This window comes from Rhipicephalus microplus, chromosome 3, assembly GCF_043290135.1.
Source record: "Rhipicephalus microplus isolate Deutch F79 chromosome 3, USDA_Rmic, whole genome shotgun sequence".
Taxonomy (NCBI): Eukaryota; Metazoa; Arthropoda; class Arachnida; order Ixodida; family Ixodidae; genus Rhipicephalus; species Rhipicephalus microplus.
The window spans coordinates 121,147,086-121,174,365 of NC_134702.1; positions in this window are offsets into that span (position 1 = coordinate 121,147,086).

A 27,280-nucleotide genomic window follows, 5' to 3' on the forward strand; every position below is an offset into this window, starting at 1 on the left:
AGAAAACATTCGGTACTTTGTGGTAATGGTACTGGTTCGGAGGAAGAAAGGCGAAACAATGGTGGAGCCCTAAGCTATTCCCTAGTTGAACGCAATAGCGATATCCTGTCTCTAGTTCGTACCGAGTTTAACAGACTCGTGTCAGTGAAGCCTTCGCACACGGCTGCATTCTGTGTAAATAAGAGCATGCATTGAACAACATTTAAATGTGTGCATGAATTGTTCTCGAGCGTGCTATGCGCCCACCACGCAGCCATAAGAGAACATGCACAGTAACGTGTATGACGTTTTTAGTGGGTGACCCAATTTAAGCCAACATTTCATGATAATCACGTGCTCAGACGGCCGGTGGCAATGCTTGTGCCACGTATTATTATTGCGACATTACATGTTGCATTGTAAAGCGCATACACAGGACCCGTGCACTTGTAAAGCATGCGTTACTTTCATTCCATTTCCAAGCAAAAGAAGTTAATTGCACTGTACTTCCAAGCAGACGATTTGCTCCAAAGTAAAACACCCGCAATCTTCGTGAGCAAGCAAGGCTCAATCCTCAATCAGACCCAAAAGTGTTTGTATTATTTACTTTGCTTCTACGTTTCTCGGACTTTTCACCACGCAAAACATCATGATTTTTTGCTTAAAATCAACGTGGCCGACGTCGAAATTCGTGCCAAATGAGTTTTTTAAACGCTCTAATTTCAGCAGCCTATAAGCAAACATGGCTAACCATCTCATTGTTTTAGCTTGAATACACAGCGCGGAAATTTCGCTGCCGCTTACAATCTCTTACAATATGTCACGCTTACAATACCGCTTACAATTTGTCACGGTGTAGCTTCATGCCATTGAAATGTCGTAATTGAAGTCGTTTCTATGGAGGAAATAACTAGCGCTTGCGCATCGCGTCCACGTCATGCGTGGCGTGACTTACCATGGTATTTGACTTAGTAGGTAGAGTGAGCTGAGCGCCATAGCGGCACTCTCAGATACTCAGGGGTGCCAAATGTGTAGGTTGAAACAAGCATTTGGGCTAGTCAAGCCTACTGATAGGCTCAATTCTTTTCCATGAATTTTAAGACGGCGATGTCACTGTGCCGTTTAGAGGTGCTGTCGGAATGTATAAGGAATAGTGCATGCTTTGAAGAGCAAGCTGCCTAATATTTGCTATACGCAAGCCAAATGTCGCCACAAGAATATTTTGCAGTTTTTGTGTTATCACTTATCCGATTTTGTGTTTCTTGCTAAAATTTGTAGATTTTACGCCACCTCCTGGGAGACAGATCTGCCTTTTATGACTTGTTTTGGCTTAGACCATAGAATAAAGGGTCGAAAAGTGCGAAAGATGGGGCAGTAAAGAGCTCACGATAATTAGGAACACCTTATGTCCTTTAAGAAGTGCGCAAGTCGTAGAGTACACTAGCGGACAGCGTGTCGTTTGTATATACGAGCAACTGTCTCATGCGGCATTGAAATCACGAGTTTTTGACCAAACGCCGAGAACCGTATGCCCTTAGTCATGGGAGTCGGCTAATTACAAAGCATTCACAATGTAAGTACTTCAGAACTGTCTTTTAATGGATAGTTTAGGAAGAGGGTGCTCTTATGATTGTTTCAGCTGGCTATCTACTTCTTCAAACAATATTGCTACGTAGCTGACATATCAGTGGTCAGAAGATGGCAACGAGAAAGTGGCCTGCGGTTGTGCGTGCTGTCTTCCATCTTAGTCGACGCCATACGCATCAGATTGAATATAGATTTTAAATAGACACGCCTCGTGTCATTTTTACGTAACATTTTTGTGGTGGACGTGCTGGGTACTTCCCCGTCTTCATCACAAAGCTCCGCAATGGCCGTATCATCATAGGTCCAACCATGTCACAGGTTGAACAACCATCGTCTTCGCCACCTACCCCTACCGTGACTTCTACATACGTCGTTCTACCTCCTGCTCCTGATCCCGATGTATTTTCCGGTCAGGATGGCGTTGACGTCGACAAATGGATCAACCGGTACGAACGCGTCAGCGCAAGCTATAAGTGGGACTCGACTCTTATGCTTGCCATTGTGCTTTTTTACCTCGATGGCCCAACGCGAGTGTGGTTCGAGACGCACGAAGCGGAGATTACAAACTGGGACTTCTTTAAAGAGAAGACCCGCGACCTTTTCGGCGACACCGTTGGGCGGCAGATCACAGCGCGGAATCAACTGGCAGCTCGTGCACAGACGTCGACGGAGTCGTACGTCGCGTACATTCACGACGTCATCGCCCTATGCCGCCAGATTGACGAGCACATGAGTGAGTCGGAGAAAGTGGCCCATGTGCTGAAAGGCATAGCAGACGATGCATTTAATGTTCTAGTTTACAACAACGTTGCCATCGTCGACGCCATCATTAAAGAGTGCCGGCGGTTCGAAGAAGCCAAGAGCCGTCGTATTACTCAGCGATTCACCCGGCTGCCCAACACAACCACAACCTCATCGTGTGAAGCCACCCTCCAGTCCCCCCCCCCCCCCCGTATGACAACGTCACACGCATTGTTCGTCGGGAAATCGAAGCCGCCTGTCTGGCTCCTTTTCAGCCACCCGTTTTCGCAACGCTCGCCTCTGACTAACAACAGCCGTCAGTGGCGTTAATACAAGCTGTGGTGAGGCAGGAGTTTGCGAGCCTCGGCCTTCCATCAGCATGCCCCTTGACTCGCCCTGAAGTCCCGTCCTACTCCCGAGGACACGCTCGCCTTTCACCTCCAACAATGCCCTTCCATTATCTTTCGGAATGGCGAACACCCGACGACCGGCCTATTTGTTTTTGCTGCCACCAGCCTGGGCACGTTTCTCACTATTGCCGCCGCCGTTGGTCAAACCAACCACGTCAGACTTTCTCTACGTCGGCGCTCATGCATCCGATGACCCCTCGACGTTCAGTCGCCGCACCCTTCAATTTCTATTCGTCGTCATCTTACGAGCCTTCCACTGACGCCCCTTTGCCCGGTCACTGCTACCCTGATGCCCCTTCGTTCGGTCACCGCAGCTCTCGCTCCCCGTCGCCGCTACGTCGCCAATCCCGCTCTCCGCCCCCTCGGCGCTTTTTCTCGTCGAGCTTCTCTGGACGACCGCAGCAGGAAAACTAGATATTGCAGCTTATAGAGGTAAAGCTTAAATACCAATGACGGCCGAAACTCCTCTACTGACGCTTCCCACGCACCATAGCCTGCTTGAAGTACAAGTCGACCATGTTCCTGTGACCGCCCTTATTGACACAGGTGCGCACCTGTCTATTATGAGCGCTTCTCTACGCTGCCGCTTACAAAAGATTATGACGCCTTCTACGACGCAGGCAATACGTGTTGCCGATGGCGGTACTGTACCAGTAATCGGAATGTGCACTGCTTGTGTCAGCATTGCCGGTCATCAGGCCGTGGTCCTTTTTGCCGAGCTAGCCTGCTGCCCTAATGACCTCATACTTGGCCTTGATTTCCTTTCGGCGCACTCGGCCCTATTTGATTGTTCGTCTGGTACCCTCAGCTTGATCTACCAATCTTTGCCGACTACTCTGCAAAGCCCACCAGCCGCTTGAGCCCAACCACTTTCGTGCGCCTGCCACCTCGAGCCGTCACATACGTGTCTTTGTCATCGACCCCTCCCGTTGCTGACGGTGATTATATCGTAACGCCAATTACTGACGTTCGGCTAACGCGCAGTGTTACTGTGCCCCATACCATCGCGACCATAGCGGATAATAATTGTGTGTTACTTCCGCTCCTTGACTTTGGTTTCACCCCTCAAGTGATGCCCTGCCAGATGTCTCTAGCCCAGCTAACGGCCATAACAGAGGACGATTGTTGTCGCTGTATCTGCTCTTGATCGAAGCGCAGTTTCACGGTGAACGAGCTCAGACGATGGTATTTTTCAAAACATGATTGGATCGGAGCTGTCGCCTCACCAAGCCGACGCTCTCTGCCAAGTTTTGGCCTCATACAGTGACATTTTCTATCCCGACGATCGTCCCTTGGACCAAACTAAAATTGTCACACACCGAATCAACACTGGTGACTCTGCGCCCATTCACCGTCGACCGTACCGCGTGTCAGCGTCTGAGCGAGAAGTGATCCAGAAAGAAGTGGCCAAAATGCTCACGAAAAACGTGATCGAACCATAAATGAGCCCTTGGGCATCTCCCGTGGTATTAGTAAAAAAAAAAGACGGCTCATGGCGTTTCTGCGTTGATTATCGCCACCTCAACAAAATTACCAAAAAAGACGTGTACCCTCTACCACGCATTGACGATGCCCTTGATTGCCTCCATGGCGCCACCTTCTTTTCATCTCTCGACTGCCGATCTGGCTACTGGCAAATTGCTGTAGATGACATGGACCGAGAAAAGACCGCCTTCGTTACCCCTGACGGTCTTTACCGATTCAAGGTCATGCCATTCGAGCTCTGCAACGCTCCAGCGACCTTCGAGGGAATGATGGACACGCTCCTTCAAGGATTTAAATGGTCGACGTGTTTGTGTTACCTGGACGACGTGATCATTTTCTAACCCACCTTTGCAACCCACCATGAACGCCTTTCGACCATTCTATTCATATTTCGACGGGCCGGCCTGCAGCTTAATTCCTCCAAGTGCCACTTCGGTCTTCCTCAGATTACCGTATTGGGTCACCTTGTTGACGCTGCCGGCGTACGGCCAGACCCAGCGAAAGTACGCGCTGTAACAAACTTCCCAGTCCCACGCTCTGTCCATGATGTTCGCAGTTTTGCGGGCCTCTGCTCCTACTTTCGCTGGTTCGTGAAAAACTTTGCGGCACTCGCTCGGCCACGCACTGACTTTCTCAAACAAGACGTCCCATTTTCTCGGGGCCCTACTCAAGCTGACGCCTTCTCTCAGCTAATCACCGCTCTAACGACACCTCCTATTTTTGCACATTTCGACCCCGATGCTCCCACAGAAGTGCGAACAGACGCGAGTGGTCACGGAATTGGTGCAGTTTTGGCGCAAATTCAGCGGGGCAACGACCGTGTAATCGCGTACGCAAGCCGTCTGCTTTCTAAGTCTGAACGCAATTATTCTATAACAGAACGGAAATGTCTCCGTTTTGTTTGGGCAGTTTCGAAATTTTGTCCTTACTTGTATGGCCGCCCTTTCCGTGTCATCACAGATCATCACGCGCTGTGTTGGCTTTCTTCTCTGAAGGACCCCACTGGACGACTTGGTCGTTGGGAATTACACCTACAGGAGTATTCCTACTCGGTTGCTTATAAGTCTAGACGTCTCCATCTGGACGCCGATTGCTTATCCCGCTACCCTGTTGATCAGCCTGATGAACCAGACATCGAGCCTAGCCTCAGCGTCATGTCAAAGTCCCAGTTTCTTCAGTTTGGTAATGAACAACGTCGTGATGCTTCTCTGCGACAACTCATTGACCATCTCGAATCTGCTCCGAACGACACGTCACTTCGCATGTACGTCCTCCTGAATGGCACGCTGTACCGTCGTAGCCTCCGGCCAGATGCTCTGAGCTCCTTCTTGTCGGGCAAAAAAGTTTGCGTTCAACCGTACTGCACGAGCTTCACGATGAACCAAGTGCTGGTCATCTGGGTGTATCTCGGACGTACGACTGCGTGCGTCGCCGCTTCTTTTGCCACGGTCTTGCCCGGTCCGTTCGCCATTACGTGTCCTCCTGCGATAAATGCTAACGAAGGAAGCGACCTACTGCGGCCCCAACTGGAATTCTTCAACCGATATCCATCCCAACCGTACCTTTCTTCCGTGTTAGTATAGATCTTCTCGGTCCTTTTCCCGAGTCGAAATCGGGCAACAAGTGGGTCGCCGTTGCTAAAGACTACGTGACTAGGTATGCCATCACTCGAGCACTCCCCACCAGCACCGCTACAGACGCTGCGGACCTTTTGCTCCACGACGTCATCCTACACCATGGCGCTCCTCGCCAATTACTCACGGATCGCGGCCACGCATTTTTGTCCCGTGTAATCGACGATCTTCTGCGCTCTTCCTCGACGCACCACAAGTTGAACACTTCCTACCATCCCCAAACAAATGGCCTTACCGAACGGCTAAATCGGACCCTAACGGATATGCTCGCGATGTATGTGTCCTCCGACCACCATGACTGGGACCTGGCGCTACCTGACGTGACCTTCACGTACAATTTTTCGCGCCACGACACTACTGGTTATTCACGCTTTTATTTGCTTTATGGCCATGATCCGAAGTTACCACTTGACACCCTACTTCCAACCACTACAACGCCGTCACCCGAATATGCACGCGACGCTATTGCTCGTGCCGACCACGCACGTCAGATCGCCCGCTCTAGACTTTCGGCTTCGCAAGCCACCCAGAAAGCCATCTACGACAGCCGGCATGCTGACGTGCACTTCTCACTCGGTTCTCTTGTTCTCCTGTGGTGCCCAGTTCGTCAAGTTGGCTTATCAGACAAGTTGTTGTCTCGCTACATGGGTCCTTACCATGCCAGGTATCTGCCAGGTAACCGACGTCACCTATGAGATCATTCCTGCATCTGAGACCACAAGCCTGCCTGGGACCACACCCAGTGATGTTGTGCACGTCAGCAGGCTAAAACCTTACCACCTGCCTACTGAAGACCGTAGTTAACGTGCACCGAGACGGCGCTTTTACCGCCGGTGGTGTAATGCTACGTAGCTGACATATCAGCGGTCAGAAGATGACAACGAGGAAGTGGTCTGTCGGTTGTTCGTGCTGTCTTCCATCTTAGTCGACGCCATACGCATCAGTTTGAATATAGATTTTAAATAGACACGCCTTGTGTCATTTTTACGTAACAATATTTATTGTTAAAAAATAATGCAGTATTGGCACTCACCTCTGGTTCATACCTCGATGCAAAATTCAAGCAAGCATAGTACATCCCAGTTGCTTTCTGCCACGAAAGTTGATTCGAATAAGGTACGTACGGAACTGTTAGGCGTAATTGGTTTATGACGTGAATAGAATTTCGAAGCTGTAGAGAAAGCAAAAGTGAAATGTTATAGGCCACTGAAAAATTGTGACAACAGTTACAAATGTTGTTTATCAAACAAAGCAGGCGTTTTTTGAATTGGTTACAAGAGGGTTTTCACTCTTCTATGTATAGTCTGTCCGTAAATTATAATGACCAAGTATGGTTAAAAGAAATTTGTTGGTTATATCACTACATCTTATTTATGTTCTTTCAAATGCCTTTCGCGCTTCTTCACACGCCGCAAAAAAAAAGTTAACTACACCCTTTCAATACACGCGTAAAGCCACCAGCCTTGACCTTTCTGAAAAACTGCCCCTCCCCCCCTCTCCTCAAAGAGAATAGTGAGAAAATGTGAATGCATTGCGCAACGTCCATAACTCCGTTTCGCACGTGAGCACCCAGCGTTAGAAGAATACTGTTTTCTTTTTTTTTTCTTTCACCATCATGCAAATGCCGCCATTCGCCGCACATAGCGCGTTTTCTATCGCGAGAAACGCGGTAGTGTTTCCAGCTCTAGTAGCTAGCATGCGCGGTTAAAAAACACTATGAAGTGATTGGCATCTCGAGCACACATTTCCGGATGTTCTTCAGAGGTGCGCAACCAGCGAATGTTCGAGAGTGGTGGTGGTGGTAGTGGTTAAAGATGGGAAAAGGCACCTAATTTCTGCAGCCTGGTCGGGAGCACGGCGCGGTGCCTAGTCAAGAGTGAGGCGCGAGCGAACGGGAAGGTGGGGCCAGGGAGGAGAGAGAGGAAAGGGCGAGACAAGGATCGGCGAAGCACTGCACCTACTCTCCTTCCACACTTTCTTGCACCACATGCTCCGGTGGCTAAGCGCAAGCATAAGCACGCGCACCCGTAGCTGTTGGTGTGAGAGAGGAAATGAGAGCGGAGAGTGAGATCACCGCCACGGACGTTTTCGACAACGCCGGATGTCTGACAACACCCGACAAATCGCGTATAAAACATGGGCAACCCGTCTATCAAGCCGAGCACTGGAAAACGCTCACTCTTCACACTTCTCTAGAGGTTTGAGCACAACATGAAGTCTGCCGGCTCACTTGTGGTATGATGCAGCCTTGACGCATTTATTATGCTAGCCAGACCAACTTCTCCCCATTGGCACGTATGGAAAGAAGTCTGAAAGGTGAAAGCTCCGGTGGTAATCACTCCATGAAATGGGCTGTCACAAAGTTCGCGAAAGAAGTCATGACAGCTTATATCAGGGACTTTTCTCACGGAGATGACGTTGTACTCGGTGTATGGATGCCCAAGAAAATATATTTTAGAATGCTCAAGTAAGATATTCTGACCGAGTCGTAGTCTAGTCTATTTTTACTAAACTTAGTTTCATTATATTATGGTCGCGCCAACGTATTTTCTCTCGCGACCCGTCAAACGCTCCACCGTTTAAGGTTTCATGGCTTTTTTTCTTGAGTTGCTGTTTGGACTATTTTTTACAATGCATTGAATGTTTAGAACGGATTGTCAATGATATATTGGTGGTATATAACTTAAGCCAAACAATGTAGTTCTTTGAGCAGTCAGCAGCGGTACAGCTAGATCTGTATCAGCACAGAAAGTGTATTCGGTTAAATGACATTGCTCTGCCGAAGCAAAGCACTCCATAGCATTCGGTCTTCATGACCAAATGGCGAATGCACACTAAAACAGCCTCATATTCAGCCGCGGCCACGTCTGTGTAAAGGGCGCGAGCAACCAGTTTTTGCCTTGTAGCGCAACACCTTCAGGTAGTTTTGGGTTGTACTGTGGTCGACTTGACAACAAAATTGCCTCAAGGTTTCGCCCAGCGGAACAAAAACTAGCCGCTCGCACAAGATACACAGACGTGGTCACGGATGTACACTGAAACCCATGATTGTTTTGTACTAAGCTCGTTTTTCAATCGTTCACAGCTTCAGGGCCTTCAAAGGTGGTGCTCTTTCACAATGGACTGCTGCATATACGAGGACAATGCAGATGCTCGGCTTCTGACGGAAGCAACTCTGCTGAAAATCATACTTTAACACTTGGTAACAACCCTCAAATCATTATTGAAAGTAAAAAAAAAACAGTGCAGCTTCTTGTTTTCGCAGCCACATCAGCGCAGATGTTCATCACCGAACTGCGTTTTTTTTAGTCCTAACTGGTAATAAAACCTACACTGCTGCACTTACTACATGACTACACATGTAGTTGTTCAGTTTGAACCACTTTGTTGAACAGGAGCCGCTTTTTGAGGTTATTAATTTTGCAATTATCTGTTTTAGTGCTTCTTAACTGGATGACTTGGCAATGAGCCGCATTTAGTCGCTTCAAACACTGCACATGTGAGCAACATGCCATGCAAAGCGACAGCGTCGCCAAAGGTAATGTTCTTATAGTCCAGTTCGAGCAGCGACTTACAACTGATAGAAACACAAAATGCAATTTGACAACTACTTCTATATACTTGTTTTATGCAATGTAAAGTTTTCAATTTTAAGGTGAAGTTCTAGCATATCAAGGTAAATAAAACATGAAGAAATATGTAGCCTCACTACATAATTTCATGCTATATAGCCCGCCTAATTTACATTTCAAGTAAGACTCTCAAATGCTGTTTAGTCAAAAAAAATTTGCACTCCCAAGTATAGCATTTCCTTGAATGTCATGTAACTAACATGCATGACCAATTGCTTTATTAGCCAAGCTGGAGTGTAAACAGTGCAAGGTACATAAAACTGCATCTGCCAAACTAGCTGAATAGTTATATAGGATGAAGATATGGCGCTTGGCATAAAAAATAAACAGCTACTCAATACGACATAGTCGAAATTTATAACTCTAATAAAATCTCCAAACTTAGACTGAATATGTTATAGCAAATAAATTATAACTCTAATAAAATCTCCAAACTTAGACTGAATATGTTATAGCAAATAAAATAAAGACATAGACAGTCAATCGTATTGTAAAACATTTTCTCCTAAATTGAGACAACTATTTGTAATATTCAACAGTTTGTTCTTCAAATAAAAGTATCCTGATATATGCATTTTTGTGTGGTTACTGAACAATCAGAGCAATAAATTTGGTATGAATCGCGATAATAGTATCTAGGGCTTTACGTTTAGCAAAAACCCGACATATTATGAGGGACGACGCAGCTCCTGAAGTTTTTGGCTACCTGTTTTTTTTTATCGTGCGCTGTGATCGCATGGTACACGGGCGCCTACCAATCCACCTCCATCGAAATGCGACCACCACGGGCAGGATAAAGCACGTGACCTTGGGGTCAGCCTCCGGCCACCGTAATCGTTTTAACAGCGCGGCGTACGAATGTGAATCATTTTGTAGTATAAGGGGACAGGGTGAGCCCTATATCGCCTTGAATTTTAGGTGAAGTTTACGTACCTTATCTCTGTAAGCACAGAAACTACAGTAATTGTTTTGTTATCATTGTGATCGTGAGCCACTTTTTTTCTTACTGAAGCAGATATAGCAATGAAAATTGTACTTGTCATTTTTTTGTAAAATTGGTGCGTCACATACCCAATAATGAATTGATAATAGCTGTTAGAGGTCGTGATGCAGAAGAGTGCTTTCTCAGACAACAATAATTCTGCTTTAGTATGTTTTATATTTTGTTATTTAGGTTATGGCTGAAATATATGATTCTAGATACAGTTATTGCTGAGACAAAGGAATATAATCACAAAAAAGTATGTTATGAAATGATAGCATTTAGCTTTGAAAATCTGCAGTATTTCAAAATTAAAACGAGATAACAACTCAAAGATGGACCCGTTCAATAAGCACTAGCCAGATACTCAATACGGTTAGGTTTTTTATTTGTGTTGAAAGGTCTTGCCTGGCGAGCCTCATTTGTCGCCTGCTATGCAGCCGTGCCAGCACTGCACTGTCGACGCACTTCAAGTAACTGTGCAGTGTGCGGGCGAAATCCACAATAGTTTAGCGCAATCACATGGGCTATATTTCCATCATTTTAAGTGAACACAGCATCAAGACTGTATATTTTGAGTGTTTGGTGCCCGATGAAGTTTTTTTAGTGCGCTCCCACACCTGCATCCAACGACTCGTTATGATTTTTAGCTTTGCCGTGGACGCTTTAGGAACTATAATTAGATGAGCTAGCTTCAAATATTTCTGCCTGAAACCCTCACGGCCAGATGCTGGAAGGCGCTCTTTATGAATGTGTTTCAACATTCAACTGAGCATTTTTAAATTACACCATGTTTCGGTGTTTTTGGAGCAAAGGCCTTGAAATTGATGTGTATTTTGTGACGCCGTGTGAAAATTTCTGAACCGGAAAGCCTTTGGCATGTCATCCAAACCGGCTGTATTTTTGTAATAGCCAAACAATAATAGTTTTGGTGCTTGCAAATGATGACACTACTACGACGTGCCCAACCAGATATGAATTTCCTGACAGAAAGCTTGGCTCCTATACTTTTGTTTTCGCAGTTCTGGGCCCCTTATTTTTTCTGAATGTGCCAAATGCACCCCGGCTTGCGAACTGTAACTCCTCCATAGGGCTATGATGCGTGAACTGCAAAGTTTCCTTTGCTACTTAAGAAGAGGGGCATGACAGGCTGCAACACAAGTTTCCTAATACATAACTTTTAGAGAAAAAATTGGTACTAAGGCAAACGAAAGAGTGAGTCTTGTTCAGAAAATGGTGCACATTTCAATTAAAACGAAAGCAAAAAAACTGAATTTCTTGCTTTTATTTTGCTTGCCCTCTCCGCTCAATTATTCATTTCTTTTGATCGTTGAATATATTGCACTCCCTCTAAACAAAATATATTTTTACAGTCCCATGCAACACCAATTATAATTACTCCATGTCGGTCATTATAAAGAAAACTATACCGTTTAATTGATGGATTCAGTATAGGCAAAATAAAAACAATAAAAGAACCTCCAGGCCTGCGCGGAACACGCTGCACAGTCGCACCGAAAGCTGGAACAAGGTCAGGCTCTCAGAGCTAATACCTCAGAGCATTTCTTAGCGAACTTCAGCGACTCTGAGCGTATCTATCTATCTATCTATCTATCTATCTATCTATCTATCTATCTATCTATCTATCTATCTATCTATCTATCTATCTATCTATCTATCTATCTATCTATCTATCTATCTATCTATCTATCTATCTATCTATCTATCTATCTATCTATCTATCTATCTATCTATCTATCTATCTATCTATCTATCTATCTATCTATCAGCCGCCTAACCCCTTTAGCTCTCCTGGTCGTTTGGATATTCGTATTGATACCAAACTTGGTATAGAATAACATGACTGTATGAAGAAGACATTTGACTATCCATAAGATGAAAATCATGACATGGATGTCACGAATGTCATGATTTGCATTTCATGGTCCTGCAGCTCTTGCGGTGGTTTTGTTCACATGGCATGCTGTAAAACTGGTATGGTATGCCATGATTACATGGCGAACACAAGTGACAGACCCTAAGATGAAAATCATGACATGTGTGTCATGTAACAACATGACTACAAGCCAAGCTCATGACTGTTTCGCTAGCGTCATATATACCAAATTTGGTATTACGGTACGTGAATGGATGACGAAGGAATGTGATTGTTGCAAACTCTATAATCGTGAGATGCGTGTCATGGTACAACATGACTACATGCAATACTGATGATTCGCCGGCGTCCGTTGGACTAGCTTCACCTATGCCAAATTTGGTATTCCGTGACGCCCATGGATGACGTAGGTATATTACTGATGCAAACATGATAAACATGAGATTTGTGTTATGTAATAACATGACTGCATGCTACTTTCATGATGCGCTCGCGGCCGTCTCGTAAGCTTCCCATGTACCAAACTCTGTATTACGTGACCCGAACGAACGACATAGGTAAATGACCTATCGTATTACGTGAATATCACGACTTGCGTGTCATGTAACAACATGATTACATGCAACACTCATGATGCACTCGCGGCTGTTCCACTAGCTTCACATATATGGTGTTACGTGATGCCAATGGATGACGAAGATATATGACTGGTGAAAACCTAATCATCATGAAATGCATTTCATGTGAGATCATGACTACATGCCACAGACAAGACACCAACACATTTTGACATGACGCGGTGCGCGTGCTCGTCGGCGTTCATTTCGTCGCGTCACGCCGGCGTTGGCACGCCACGCGCTGGTCCTGCAATATACTCGCAGGCATCGGCGCAAAATTCAGCATGTTGCATTTCGTGCCGATTGCCGTCGGGCCGCGCCGACGGACGCTGGTCACGCCTGGCGCCCGACAATAGAGTGCTAGCGTTTTGCGAAGGTAGCGTCGCTGTGCCCAGCGTGCGCGCACGTCAACGCTACATAGGAGTATATTGGGCCCTTCATGATGCGCTCACAGCTGTTTTGCTAGCTCCACATATACCAAATTTGGTGTTACTTGACGTCAATTGGTCACAAAATTTATGACTGGTGCAAACATGATAATCCTGACACGCGTGTCTTCCAAGATCATGACAACGCAGCACGCTCATAGAGGGCTTTTGGCCGCTTTCCCAGCTCTACAAATACTAAATTTGGTATCACGTGACGTGAATAGATGATGAAGATAAACGACACATGCAAACAAGATAATCACGACACAGAAGTCATGTACAGCACTATTTACCTCCACCTTATAATGTTATGCTGATTTTAAAGTGACATCATAACCTTACTTATTCATGCTTGCATATGATTGAATCCCACTGTACGTATGATCTGCCCATTTTTCGAACAGGTAACAAAGCTGCGAGAAGGGCTGGAGCACCGAGGGGCAAGCGATGAAGTGCTTAGTATATTAGACACATTGAGAGCGTTAAAGGTGCAGAAGTGAACACAGTAAGCCTAACGCACGCTAGTGGGAGATGTGTTGCATATGTATATGTGTGTAATAAGCACTGACACTGGAGAAAAAAAAAAGCTTGAAAGAAAAAAATGGCGTGGCTTCGCCGTGTAAGACCGGTCTGGCATACAAAAGACCCGGGTTCGAATCCCGCTGAGTCCTTGGTGTTTCGTTTATAACCTTTGCGTAATTTGTGTGATAGTGGTTACAGACAACACCTGTGGTGGCGGCATCCAACTACAGCGCTGCACACGACCATTGTGATCTCATAACAACTTTCACTGTAAAAACGCGTGTTGCCAAAATGATGAAATTTCGTATATAGTAATGTCACGACTGATATTAAACTGAAAAGCTTTTTTTTTTTCATTGAAACTTTGAACGCTGTCTCTTCAGCTATGAACTCGTGCAGGCACAATCGACCGCAATTATAGGTTCGTGTCTTGCAAATACATTTGGCGCTATGCATCTGCAGGTTCGCAAACAATATGCGAATAATACTCTCCGCAAAATGACGTTTGGACGATTCCAGGCGGCAAGAATTTCAGGAGTTTTGGAGCCCAACGTTTAGGCACGTCCTGTAATGTTATAGTGATATCGGAAAATGAAAAACCCAGAATATATATATGTATATATATATATATATATATATATATATATATATATATATATATATATATATATATATATATATATATATAGTCTAGTAGATCCTCCGTGAGTGGTCACAGCGTGGTTTATTTCGACGTTTCGGCCTAGAGTCTGGCCTTCATCAGGAATAAAGATACAGTTTGTCAGTGCTCAGCTTTATACAATCTCAAATCAGAGGGCAAGGAAAGAGGGAAAAAAAGGAAAGAAAAAAAGAAAAGAGAAGGAAAGAAAAAAAAGAAAAAGAGAAAAATAATATACGGTGGACGCCCCTCGGGTGCCCCCCTTCCACTTTTCCTTCCACTTCCCCCCTCATCTCTCTCCCCCCTCTCCCCTTCACCTTTCTGATGTCAGTGGTCTGTGTATGTTTCCGTTCAGTAGCGCATTCCTCCCGATCAGACGGCCCCTCCTGGCACTGGCGGTTCGGTGTGCCCACACCGAACCGCCAGTGCGCGGTTTTTTGGCAAGGATGGCACCCGACCGTGTCAGGACTGTCTGCCTTCGACGATGATGACGATATGAGAGTATGTCTCGAATAGTTTTAGCTTTGCGATGCACTCCTTTAGAAGGTTAGGTGAAAATGGTTCTTAAGCGTTCACTTTGCATTAGAATATTGTGGTGCTTTCTCAGCACATTCGAAATACGCGGAACTGACGCAGAATGGGTAAAGGCTAAGTTTGTCTGCGGTGAGGGAGTCGAGTTTTTAACAGGGCTCTACGATTATGCATGTCGGCACGTTTTATTGCGTCATAAATTAATTGCGGCGGATATTTTTGTTTGACTAGAGCATGGTTTACTGTTCTGCAATTTTTTTTGAAACTCTTATTGCTCTGAGCAGATATTTTAAAGCGTAAGGCCTGACTGTAAGGGATGCTAGATTTGCATTGTTTCACGTGGCTACTGTCAAAGTGCAAATACTGTTGGTGGTCTGTAGGCTTCTGTATAGAGCAGTGGATAGCTTATCATTTACAATCGAAATGCTTACATCAAGAAAACTAAGCGTTGATGTGGAATAGGTATGAGCAAATGTCATTGATGGATGGGCATCATTAAAGTCAGATATGAAGGAAAGCAACTCCTGTTGACCATGCGGCCAAATAAGGAAAATGTCATCAATGTAACGTTTTTAATAAAAAGGTTTCAGCGCGCGGGTATGTATGTATGTATATATATATATATATGTATATATATATATATATATATATATATATATATATATATATATATATATATATATATATATATATATATATATATATATATTATATATATATATATATATATATATATCATCACTGTTGGATGAGGATTACGGCGGGGAATGACATTTTCTATGAGTTAAGAGGGGGTAGCGATGAACAGCAGTGCGTATTGAGGTATGCGGGATGTATGTACTGTTCATAGAGTACTATAAACAATATTTAAACCGGTCTTATGCCTAGTTCACACTGAAACATCCGCTTTCTACAGCGACCGAAATTCCCCTGCCGCCGAAACACAGCGTCGTTCGCACTGGACGCGCCCCGCGCCGCCGAATGTGCCATCTACACGGGGCGAACGCGGGATGGATACGCTGTCACCTGGTTGTTGTCGTGGCCCGCAAACGCTACTACGCTATCCAGTGGTGTATACTTCGACAATTCTCGTACGCAAGAAGCATGAAAAGACAGTACTGCTTACTTTGCTGGCAAGTGGCTGTCCTCTAATGCACGAAGAGCAGAAAAACCACCGACGCTAGCGGCGTTGGTGGGTTTGCTTTGCTTTGCAAGACCGCAACAAGCTCTGTTACGCCAACAGCAAGCTCGGTCACCTCTTTCACGAAATACGGAGGCGAAGTAGGCACAGAGCAGGTTAAACTTCCGTTGGTTTCAAAATTCAGTTACGTGCACTGCAGCATAACAAGTGAGTAGGGCTTGGCCGCCATTTTTCAAAATTCCTTGACTAGCGCTCCTATTGGTCCGTGGTGACCGATTCGGCGGCAGACGTCGCAAAAATCGGTCCGAGAGCGATCGGCGCGGAGAGGGCCCTTCCGGCGGATCTCGCCGCCGCCGAACCGGATTCGGAGCACTTTCGGCGGCCGGAATGCTCAGTGTGAACGCGGCCTTAAAGTTTAAGTATTCAATCTATATTATCATAGGTTATTTTAATGATGAGCTTTTAGTCTATATTGCTACCAAATTGCAGCCGTCATTATGCAACGCTAAGGCAACGAGCAAGTGCACTTGAGTTTTGCGAGATCCGCGTATGATCAGCCAACACGTTTGATTTGTTAAACAAGGTACAGTCAGCCATTTGACTGTACATGCTGCTATCATTGTGTTAATTGCGCTTCAACTTGCTTTAGCAGCGTTGCGCTAGAGTGTTTATGACTATTGAATATTTTACCAACTGCCTTTTTGACGCTCGTTATCGTGACGCTAAATCCATAACTCATGCGTAGAAACTTTAACCAAGTGCACAACTTTTATCCGATGTTATTTTTCCATGAGCTTTTATTATGTGCGGCTAATCTGTACGAAACAAACAAACACGACATCCATTCGGCACCAGTGATGGCGCGGCTGAAATATTTATAGAACTGACAAAAAGTGATGACAAGGCAATAGCGACCAGTGGTGCCGAAGATTCATTTCAATCGTTGTTTGTTACTTTTCATCACTAATGTGTCACAAATTAAAACAAGCTCTAAATTGCTATTTATTTCTTTACCGCGTATAGAACAATTAATACATATCACGCATGCACGTCTTTTGTGCTTAAATTTGCAGTTGTCTTGCTTACGTTTTCAGATTCGTTGTGGCCCCTGAAAGAGTTACAGACAAACTTGTAGAAGTCTTGGCATGGGTCTATGGAGAAGTCCAGCTTTTCTCGTAAGCGTTGTGCCAATGCCCGGCAGGGACACGATGAGCAGTCATACGAGGGTCGGAGAGGCGTCGGATAATAGTGCCGATCTGGTTGTGTTGTCGCTGATGCATTTGTCGTGGGCGGAGTAGGCTGTTCCGATGGTTGCGTTACACCGTCCACAGAATTTCCAGGAAAAGTGAGGGATTGCACTGCGTCCATCTGTTAGGGCCGGAAGCACAGAATTTCGGTTACAGGCGTTCTCTCGGGGTGCTTAATGAGTAAAAGACGACTTCCAACAGACGCAACAATGTTGTGACTGCATATAAACGTGAAAGACAGCAAACGAAGCTTGCTTGAGGGCTTCGTTCCGTAATAAAATTAAGCCCCATTCCAGACCTTCCTGATGACGATCACATGTATGCGAATGGACTGGTTTTAAAGTCGAATCAAATGGTATCTAATTGGATATTCCTATTGGAGTTCAGAACGACTTATATAATATCTTCGAAGAAATCAATCAGGCCAAGTTTTACAAAACTAGGAAGGGGACATTGCGTCATCGTAGTGAGGGCAGCTTACTAAAACAAATGCTAACGTCTTCACAGTATACCATGCATAGCAACTGGCACTAACTCACGGATTGCAAAGCGAGCGCTTGTTGATTTTTTTATACCAGTGTGTGATTTCCATTCCTGCGGCTAATATGATCAAGACACTCAAGTATTCTGCAATAGGCCTTTGATTTGATCTAACACGATATTTTAAAATGCTGGGAAGAGCATACAGCTGCACTTTATCCCCAGGTATCGCTGAAACATTTAGACACCCATTCAACTGAGGAGCATCGTGAAAGAGTGTTTCAAATTGTCGGAAAAATTACAACATCACGGCAAAGCACTCTGCCGCAAGGTGGTATGAAACAGACAACGTTGATTCTTGACACTTTATATCTTTCGGTAGCAGGGATTCACCGCGTTATGTACCCAAATACTCAGCGGACATCAGCAGATGTCATCGTTCTTTCTGGAATTTTTCAATACAATCTTCTGTACTGGAAATCAGATTTCATTATAGATGATTTTTCAGAAACTATGCGGCACTAATTTTCCTAAATAGGAATTGAGATGAAATTTTACTAGACGCAGACCCCTTGTTATTTTAAATATTGGACTTTCATTTTTTTATCATGTTATTTTCACGTTTGGACGTCATTCTGCAATATGTCTAAAATACATTTTCCTATAAACGTAAAATTTATCAGTTAGCGATGGTAGTTTCCCGTGCACATATTCTGAGAAAAATAAGAGTGTGCTGTGTGGTGTACAAATGTTTGAGCAGCCCCGCTGCACTATAGCAGCTGTAGGCTCGGTGCTACTATGTCATTAACATTTATATGCGTAAGAAGAGCGATAGATAGATAGATAGATAGATAGATAGATAGATAGATAGACAGATAGATAGATGGATAGATAGATAGATAGATAGATAGATAGATAGATAGATAGATAGATAGACCGATAGATAGATAGATAGATAGATAGATAGACAGATAGATAGATAGATAGATAGATAGATAGATAGATAGATAGATACATAGATAGATAGATAGATAGATAGATAGATAGATAGATAGATAGATAGATAGATAGATAGATAGATAGATAGATAGATAGATAGATAGATAGATAGATAGATAGATAGATAGATAGAACGATGGATGGCAAGCTTGACGTGTATTGTAGGACCAACAGTGCCTAACGGCTCCAAAAAAATAATACGGTAAGTTTAATGGCAGTTTCGAGCAATGACATGGATTGTGGACAGGTTCCACTCTGGTTCAGAATCAAGCATAACCCTGTGTGATCATTCATGTTTCTCGCTGAAGGTTAAGACAGCTTACAACACCTTAACCTTCGGTACATGGGATTTATAGCAATAGCACATAATATAAAAAACGTAAGAGCTGCCTACTCAGCAACCAAGTGCGCCAATCGGAAGTATAACAAACCGAGAATTTGGATGTCCCCTAGCACTGCCTATAAACCAGTTTCGACTTGTGAAAAGTAAGTGACCAGCAGTTTTGCGGTCGTGAAAGGCTTTCAACAGTTGCGTACGTAGCAATAGTGAAAAAAAAATTGCAACCATCAAATGTTCATGTGGAGCACATTTGTTTTTAAAGCTTAGCTGGCTCAGTTTGCGGACCTAATATCGTATTTCCTCAATGAAAAGCTTTACATAGGCATAAAGGGACAATAAAGAGAAACAATCACTTGGTTTAAATTGACAAATTAAACTTTCTGCGCTCTAATGCCATGTTTCACTTTTATAAGCTCGTTTTTAGCAGAGAAAATTGATGTCAAAGGTTAATTTTGTATTTCGCGTCAAAATTGCCGTGCATGAATTCGAAAATATGAAATGCGGTTTTTGTGTTTCGGCAACATTCGCTCCATCAAAACTTCTGACACTTCGGATGCTAGGTGTAATGCACCCACAAATGACAATGTAAGCCACGGTCACGTCTGTGTATAGTGCGTGAGCAGCTGACTTAGCACATGCCTGCATAAACGAAGCAGTCTTCGTGGCCATCTGGAATTATTTTGTTCACGCAGCTGCTGCCATTTTCACATATTCATTTATTCGCATGCCTCAAACCAGTCTTAAAGCACACAGGTGCGTTTTTTCAGTCGAAAGGATCTTGGTCTCATGAATTACACATGACGAAAGCGCTTTTAAGGAGTGGAGACTATCGTTGAAACAGGCACACCTTCCACCATTGTCATCCATGCAGATCACGCCTGCATGTGTGCAATTCCACGCATGCTTCTGTTCACGTGACGTCACAACCTGCAACAAGTGCAACAAGTACAACAAGTGCAAGCACCGCAGAGCAAGGCCGGTCGCTCGCGTGCTATACACAGATGTGGTAGTGGCAGTACTTGAATTGCACCAACTGGAAGCTACGTAAGAACGACTAGAGGTCTTCACATTTTGACGTTATGGCGTTTGGTGGGTTATTCTCAAGGTGGCGTCTCCACGCACATTTTCTTTTCACACGTTTTTTTGCTTACCAAGCATCGTATCGTGGTCAGAATGGTGCTATAAAAATTGTAAAATTGTACTTCACAAATACGCAAAAAATGATTTTGCTGTTTCATGTCCCTTTACAGGGTGCGGCTGCAGTATGGGTGATCATGTTGACAATACGGAAACTTAAAGAAGCTGCTCGATACTGATGAGTCAACCGCTGTTAGTGCGTCCTATAGCGGATAATAAGGTGAGAGAGAGAGAGAGAACTCTTTATTGAAGTGCCGAGAATTTAACCGGCATGCGAAATTCGCTGTCTTGATGCTCTGCGTGGGGAAGGGGATTGAGGATTAAAAGTACAAATAAGAAGAGAGAGAGAAAAGCACAAATTATAAATATAGATGTTAGAATAAAAAGAAAAGAAAGGAAATGGCCATCTCTTTGACCATTGACTGTGGACGTGCGTAAGTGTTTTTTCGTGGTGTCAAGCTACAGCTACATCTTGTCTAGCTGACAGATGCTGAACAAGTACGCAAACAAAAGTTTCATAGCACGCCTCTGTAGAGTGGGGCAGTCTAAAGGTCCCAATACAGAGTCAAGGGAGAACGTTCTCTCGTTTATAGAATGCATGCTATGTTCATAAAGCGCACGCTCCTCAGCATACGCTCTACACTCAACCAATATATGTTCCACAGATTCGATGGAGCCACAGTTGTTGCAATACGGACTCGCTGACTGACCGAAGTGGTACCATAGGCTGTCAACATAGGCACTGTTTAGACGTAGACGATTGTGATAAGGTGAGGCTTCAGAAACAGCGTTGAAAACGTTGCTTTGAGTACAAACACCTTGCACTGCCGGCGAATTTACAATAAATATACATGTGCAACGACGGAAAAGTTCAGTGCGAACCTGTCATAGAGTTTACCCCAAAAGCGACAATTACGTTATGCGCAGCATCGATATCACTTTCAATATATATATTAGCACAATGAATACTTTTTCAATATAGTGTGTTTAAATATTTAGAAGGTACAAATCATACTTCAGCTAGAGTACAAACAACTCAGAAATGTCGATGCCTTCTGGACACTTACCGTGGTAGTCCCTTCTTCTGATGATTTGGCACGTGTAAATCCTAGCACAAACAAGCAAGCGAGCAGTCCCAGTCCCGCAAAGAACAATGCGACTAGGTAGAGGTTGAGGTGACGGTATGCGCTTGTCTTCGCATTTTCAGGGTCAGGAAGTTGGCGCTCGTTGAGCAGCGGTCTTTCCTGGTCCTGGATTATTTTTGTGAACAGCAAAAATATGATATTAAATTGTGATACATGTTACTGGAACTCCTCATTTCTTTCTATCGTCACGTAACAGCCGTCTCGGTTTCATGTGCAAGCAGCGGCCGCCGCCAAAGGTGCAGCCATAAATGAGGCGAAATGCGAACGTTGCCGTCGCTATTGTCTGTGGGACAGTCTCAGCTACTTTAAACACACACCAAGCGTAAATGAGTGTTTGAGTGCGTCGTGATTCTAGAAATTGCCAGTCGCGTAAAAACAGTAGATGTTGAAACCACAATTAGTTCACGGTAGTTTTCAGCGAAACGACAACAAAAAAAATTCTGGATTTGAAGCCTCACACTTATCATATCACTATGAATAACTGTGATCTGGCAGATACTATAGAATTTTTCTCACCTAAAACTTCGCTAAATAAAAGTTCTTCTTAATATTTTTCTCCCTGTGTGAAATGCAATTGCCGTTATCTGGCGAGCGCCGCTAGCAACTTAGTGTGGGCCACTCGTACGTCCGGCGAGGCGCAACTGCGTGGCCTACCAATCCTTCGGTAATCTGCAAATGCTAGGATAAAATATTGACCTATTGACGTATACCGTGGAGACTAACAGTTAGACCCGGTTCTTTAGGCTATCAATAGCTGTGGCACTCCAATCAGTCAACAAAGCGATGAGCCATTTTGCCTCGCAGTGTTTACTAATGAAAGTTAACAGTGTGAGATGCATTATCAACCTGAACATGATTTTTATTCCAATTTCTTATGCAACACCACACCCCCTTTATGTGGCCCCTGTCGTTTCTTATTCTTGAAACTTTAGGCTCTGCACTTTCAAAATTGGCTGGCCCTTAGCTTAGGGCACTGAAATAGAAATCGCAGGCAGCAACAATATGCTACACATCGATGTATTTCTTGTTCATTCGGTGTCAAATATACCCCAAAAAGCGGCAAGGATCCGCAATTGTATATATTGCGCTGTATACAGTCAACACCACTGACAGGCACGCACGTCTGCTTTTGTTGTACTGCGCGTTCGCCCCTTTCGATTGTGATAAGAGAACACGCACTATAATATTGTGGGTGAGTTTCTCTGTTCAAACTTCCTTTAACGTCAATATATGTTTGTACACTCATTAGAAATAGAAACAAGCACTGTCTGCAGGTGGTATAGCGCATATACTACTTGCACGCGGCAAACGAAAAACGCCACTTTCTTGTTTGTTTTGTAAATGAAAACAGCCGCGTTACGCAAGATGTGTTCGCCATTGTCAAACCCCACCTACACTTCAGCTATCAAAAATAAGGCAGCGCTGCAGGGTTTACTATATCTCCCACCAGTTTGAATGATTTGACGGTGTGAAGTCTAGTAAACATAGATTTATACGGGAACAAGTCGAGAAAGTACATGCGAAGTGCAATTTAGGATCAGCCCACACAAAAAAAAAAACACATGTGATCTTTGTTGTATCCAAGTCTCGTTGTACGATGAGACATAAATCCAAGCTACGTCAGCAGAAACTATTTATCCAACTGCAGCTGCAACGCGAAAAAATTGCATCACGTTTAAGAGGGTTTCATTCTGCAGAAAATATTATGAGTTTGTGGCACAGCTGACATCGCGTATGCTTGCTGTCGTTAAACATAGTGATAATTTCGCTTCAGATTTAATGAGTCCATATGGGATTTGTATGAAAACAGTGGCACAAACATGTTAAGAGGCCATCCCGAAAAATGACGTGTCCGGGTTCAGTCTGCGCTATGTATGTTCAAAGAGAATTTCAACGTTTTGTTGGAAAAATGTAGCCCTGTTCCTTCGACACCAACTGATTGATTGATATGTGTGGTTTAACGTCCCAGAACCACCATATGGTTATCAGAGACGCCGTAGTGGAGGGCTTCGAAAATTCGGATTAGCTGATGTTATTTAACGTGCACCCAAATCTGAGCACATGGGCGTACATTTCCATCAGAAAAGCAGCCGCCACAGCCGGGATTCGATCCCGTGACCTGCTGCTAGACCACCAGTACCTTTGCCCCTAGACCACCACGCCGGGACAAATTGTAACTGGATATTATTGTGCTGTGAATGTGGGTATTTTTGTCACTCTTACAATTTTTCGCTCGCCTTATGAGACTGCTGCACATGATATCCTTGTGGACCAATCATATCTAGAATTACCAAAATCTTTACGAATGATATTTCATTTTTCCCATAGCTTTGCAAGATGCTGGCAATCGTTCACTGCTTTGCGACAGCTATCTGTGGATGGTAATGTCCATGTTTTTTATATGAGTAAACGTGCTATATCATGTGGCTGAACATTTCCTATTGTTTTTCTCTTTTAGCGGCATTACCGTTCAAAAGCAAACTAATAACAGCGGCGCGTGGGCAATGTAACGCCACCAGACTGAATCAGAAACGTGGCCCAAGGCACGAGCAATCCAGGCAATGCTCTTTTGTTTTTTCCGCCGACAAAAACTAATTGTCAGGTAGAACTTTCCACCGCTTAAATGCTCCTCTTATTTTGGCCTGCCACTCTCAATTTTCACGCATGCCAAGCATACTAAAACGACAATATCAGGATTAAGCTAGGGTCATTCTCTTAGTCTCCTTCTCGAAAAGTAGTGCTAGCGCAGTTCGTTCAGAAAAGAGATCACATCACCATGTTTGAGCGGTGTGCGTGTAGACCTTCCAGGAGTAGAGGCGACGATCAATAGGCGATGTCTTTCTCGGGCGCTCACTAGCAGTCACTGAGAGCGCCGGGGCACTAGCCACGTTCGTAAAGAAGGGATGTTGATTTTAATGATGATCATAGCTTTGTAAAGTGTATGATACCCACTAGATAAGACTGGTATTGCTTATATTACTTCTGAAAAATTTTCTGAGCGATCTTGCCGTAATTATATCTTGCAGCTGTATACATGAGTATTTGACCCGCCACCGTGGTCTAGTGGCTAAGGTACTCGGCTGCGGACTCGCTGATTGCCGGAACGAATCCCAGCTACAGCAGCTGCATTTTCGATGTAGGCGAAAATAGTATTGGCTCGTGTGAACAGACTTGGGTGCACGTTAAAAAAACACAGGTAGCGTACATTTCCAGAGCCTTCCACTGCGGCAACCCTCATAATCATGTGGTGGTTTTAGGACGTTAAACTTCACATATCAATTTTTTCATCAATACTTGAGTATTTATTGTTTAACTGCATCTCGTGCAACTTGTCGATGCTCTCGCTTTTAATCCATAAACGTGTGAGGAAGTGTTCGTCATCACTACACCATGCACAATTTTTCTTCATCTGTTAAAGGTTTTGAGCAATCGTGTTCAGGTGTATTCCCCAGACGAAGAAGAACTAAAGTACTGTTTTTGCCGTCAGCTGCTTTATTTCCGTGATTATAAGAAGTGCTTCAATATTCATCCAGCAAGATAGGCGGAGATTTTCGTGCTTAACTTAAGCTTTTGGAAAGTTATATGCATTTGCGTTCTTGTGCGCGAGTCTCTTGTCATGAATGAAAAATGGCCAGGCCAAGCCTGCCTAGTGGACGTTTGTAATAAAACTATAATTTTTCTCATATTGCTGCGAATCTGTACTAAACGACATTCGCTAAAAAGTGTGGAGTGCAGCGTGCGATTTCACCTAATACACGAAGAAAACGAAACAATGGTCGTGGTTCTAGTTTCATTTGTTTGTAGCCTGGACACTATGGCACATACCCACTCTAGGGGATTGCCCTAGAAAAGATATAGTAGCCTCTCGATAATAGCTGAACTCTTGCTTACTAAAAATGTTCAAAATAAAGAAAACAAATGAAAAGGGCAAGAAGATGAACAACAAAATAGGAATGAAAACAGGCACTGTTAAATTAACAAAAATGTAATCTTTCAAGCCGAAAACAGCTGAATTCGCCTGATGTGATTATTTGGGATGAATGTTTTACATTTCATGCATTTCAAAATTACTCTGCGAGTATTTTTCTTGCGAGTATTTAAGAATGTTTACATACTGATGGTATGCGTTTAGTGGGTTAAAAGAACGCTGAAGCACTTAAAAACAATGTTATAGTCTCATGATAAGTAATTCCGTGCGGCGCACTTGAGGTTCAAGCAACAAATTTGTGTAAACGACCGCAAATGATTTTAATTTGCCGAGAACAAGAAATAGATGCCGCAGTCAGCATCACGAGTCTTGCCGTTACCTGTGATTGGCCGAAGCTTTATGATATCACGTGCGGAGCGGCGAGGATAGCTTAGGGCGCCTGCCGGCAGGTGATGCAGGCTTCTCAGATGAAATCGGGTAGTTGCTCCTAGTAGGGCGAACTGGGGAAGTCGTAATGAGTTTGCTGCATTTATCTACGTACTATCAGCGTCAAATGAAGCCCGATCAGCAGCAAGCCTTCGCAAAAGTCCCGTTATCACCACGGACAGGCGTGCACATCCTGTTCGGCATCTGTGCTCATAAGTGTGTGCCTGCCCATGGTGATAAGTGGACGGCACGCGCTATACAATCACGAAGACTCGCTGGTCTTCGGGTTTCATTTGACGCCGATAGTACCTGTGTGCATGTTCGAGCCGGTCGCCATTGTAGAGGAACAATCGGAGGCGATGTCAGTGCCGAATATATGGCACAGAAAAGCGAGTCCCAACCTGTCCTCCCGCTTCGGAAACACACACTGATGCGTATATGGTGAATGTCAATGCTTGATTTCACAGCGGGAAACTCATACAAAGGAGATGCGAAGCCGTGAATATTCAAGTCAATAAAGAGTAGAAGTATCGGCACTCAATTTCAGCCGCGTGTTGGCACGACCATCGTTACGCGCGGGCATCGTGCGGAAACATAACCTTTTTGTGGATTTCACTGTTCAGCATGCAGCGTTGCTGATGCAGTCAGTAAATCTCTTCGCAATGGGCAAGGAGCAAACGATGAGTTATTAAGCTACCACAAAAAAAAAACAAAGCCACACGAGTGCCGAGCTTTTTCTGCTCTGGTGACTTATGCTCGGAACGGCGCTACAAGCTCGCAGGAATAGTATGTCTTATATATATATCGCTTCACCTTTTAACATACCTTCATCTTTTCTATATTCTGGCCAGTACTACAGTGAGGACGTGTTAAGATGCAAGCATTTAATAACTGCGTTAAAAGCATGCAACTGTCCTACAGAGTTTCCGATTTCAATGCTGTGCAGTAATATATACCTGTGTACATGTTTTTTGTCGATAAATATTAATTTTCAAACCTACACTTCTCCTGCTGGTGTCAGGTTGAGTGATCATAAATTCTCGTTGCTTCCCTGAGGTACTCATCAATGTAATGACATCAGCGGATCGCAGATTTCTAAGATGCTCGCCATGAACTCTTATGCCCAACTTTTCTCAATCTATGGCCCTGAAAACCTGCCGTTAACATTGGTAACACGCCGTGAAAGGCACACCAGAAAACATGTCGCACTATCTTACATCTTTGTTGAACTGTCGCTTTCAGTATGGAGAATATGGGGGCGGTGTATATGCAGTGTAGTTTCATCGCTATATGCTCCCTCTATGCCCTGATTCCGCAAAGCCTCCATGAGTGGT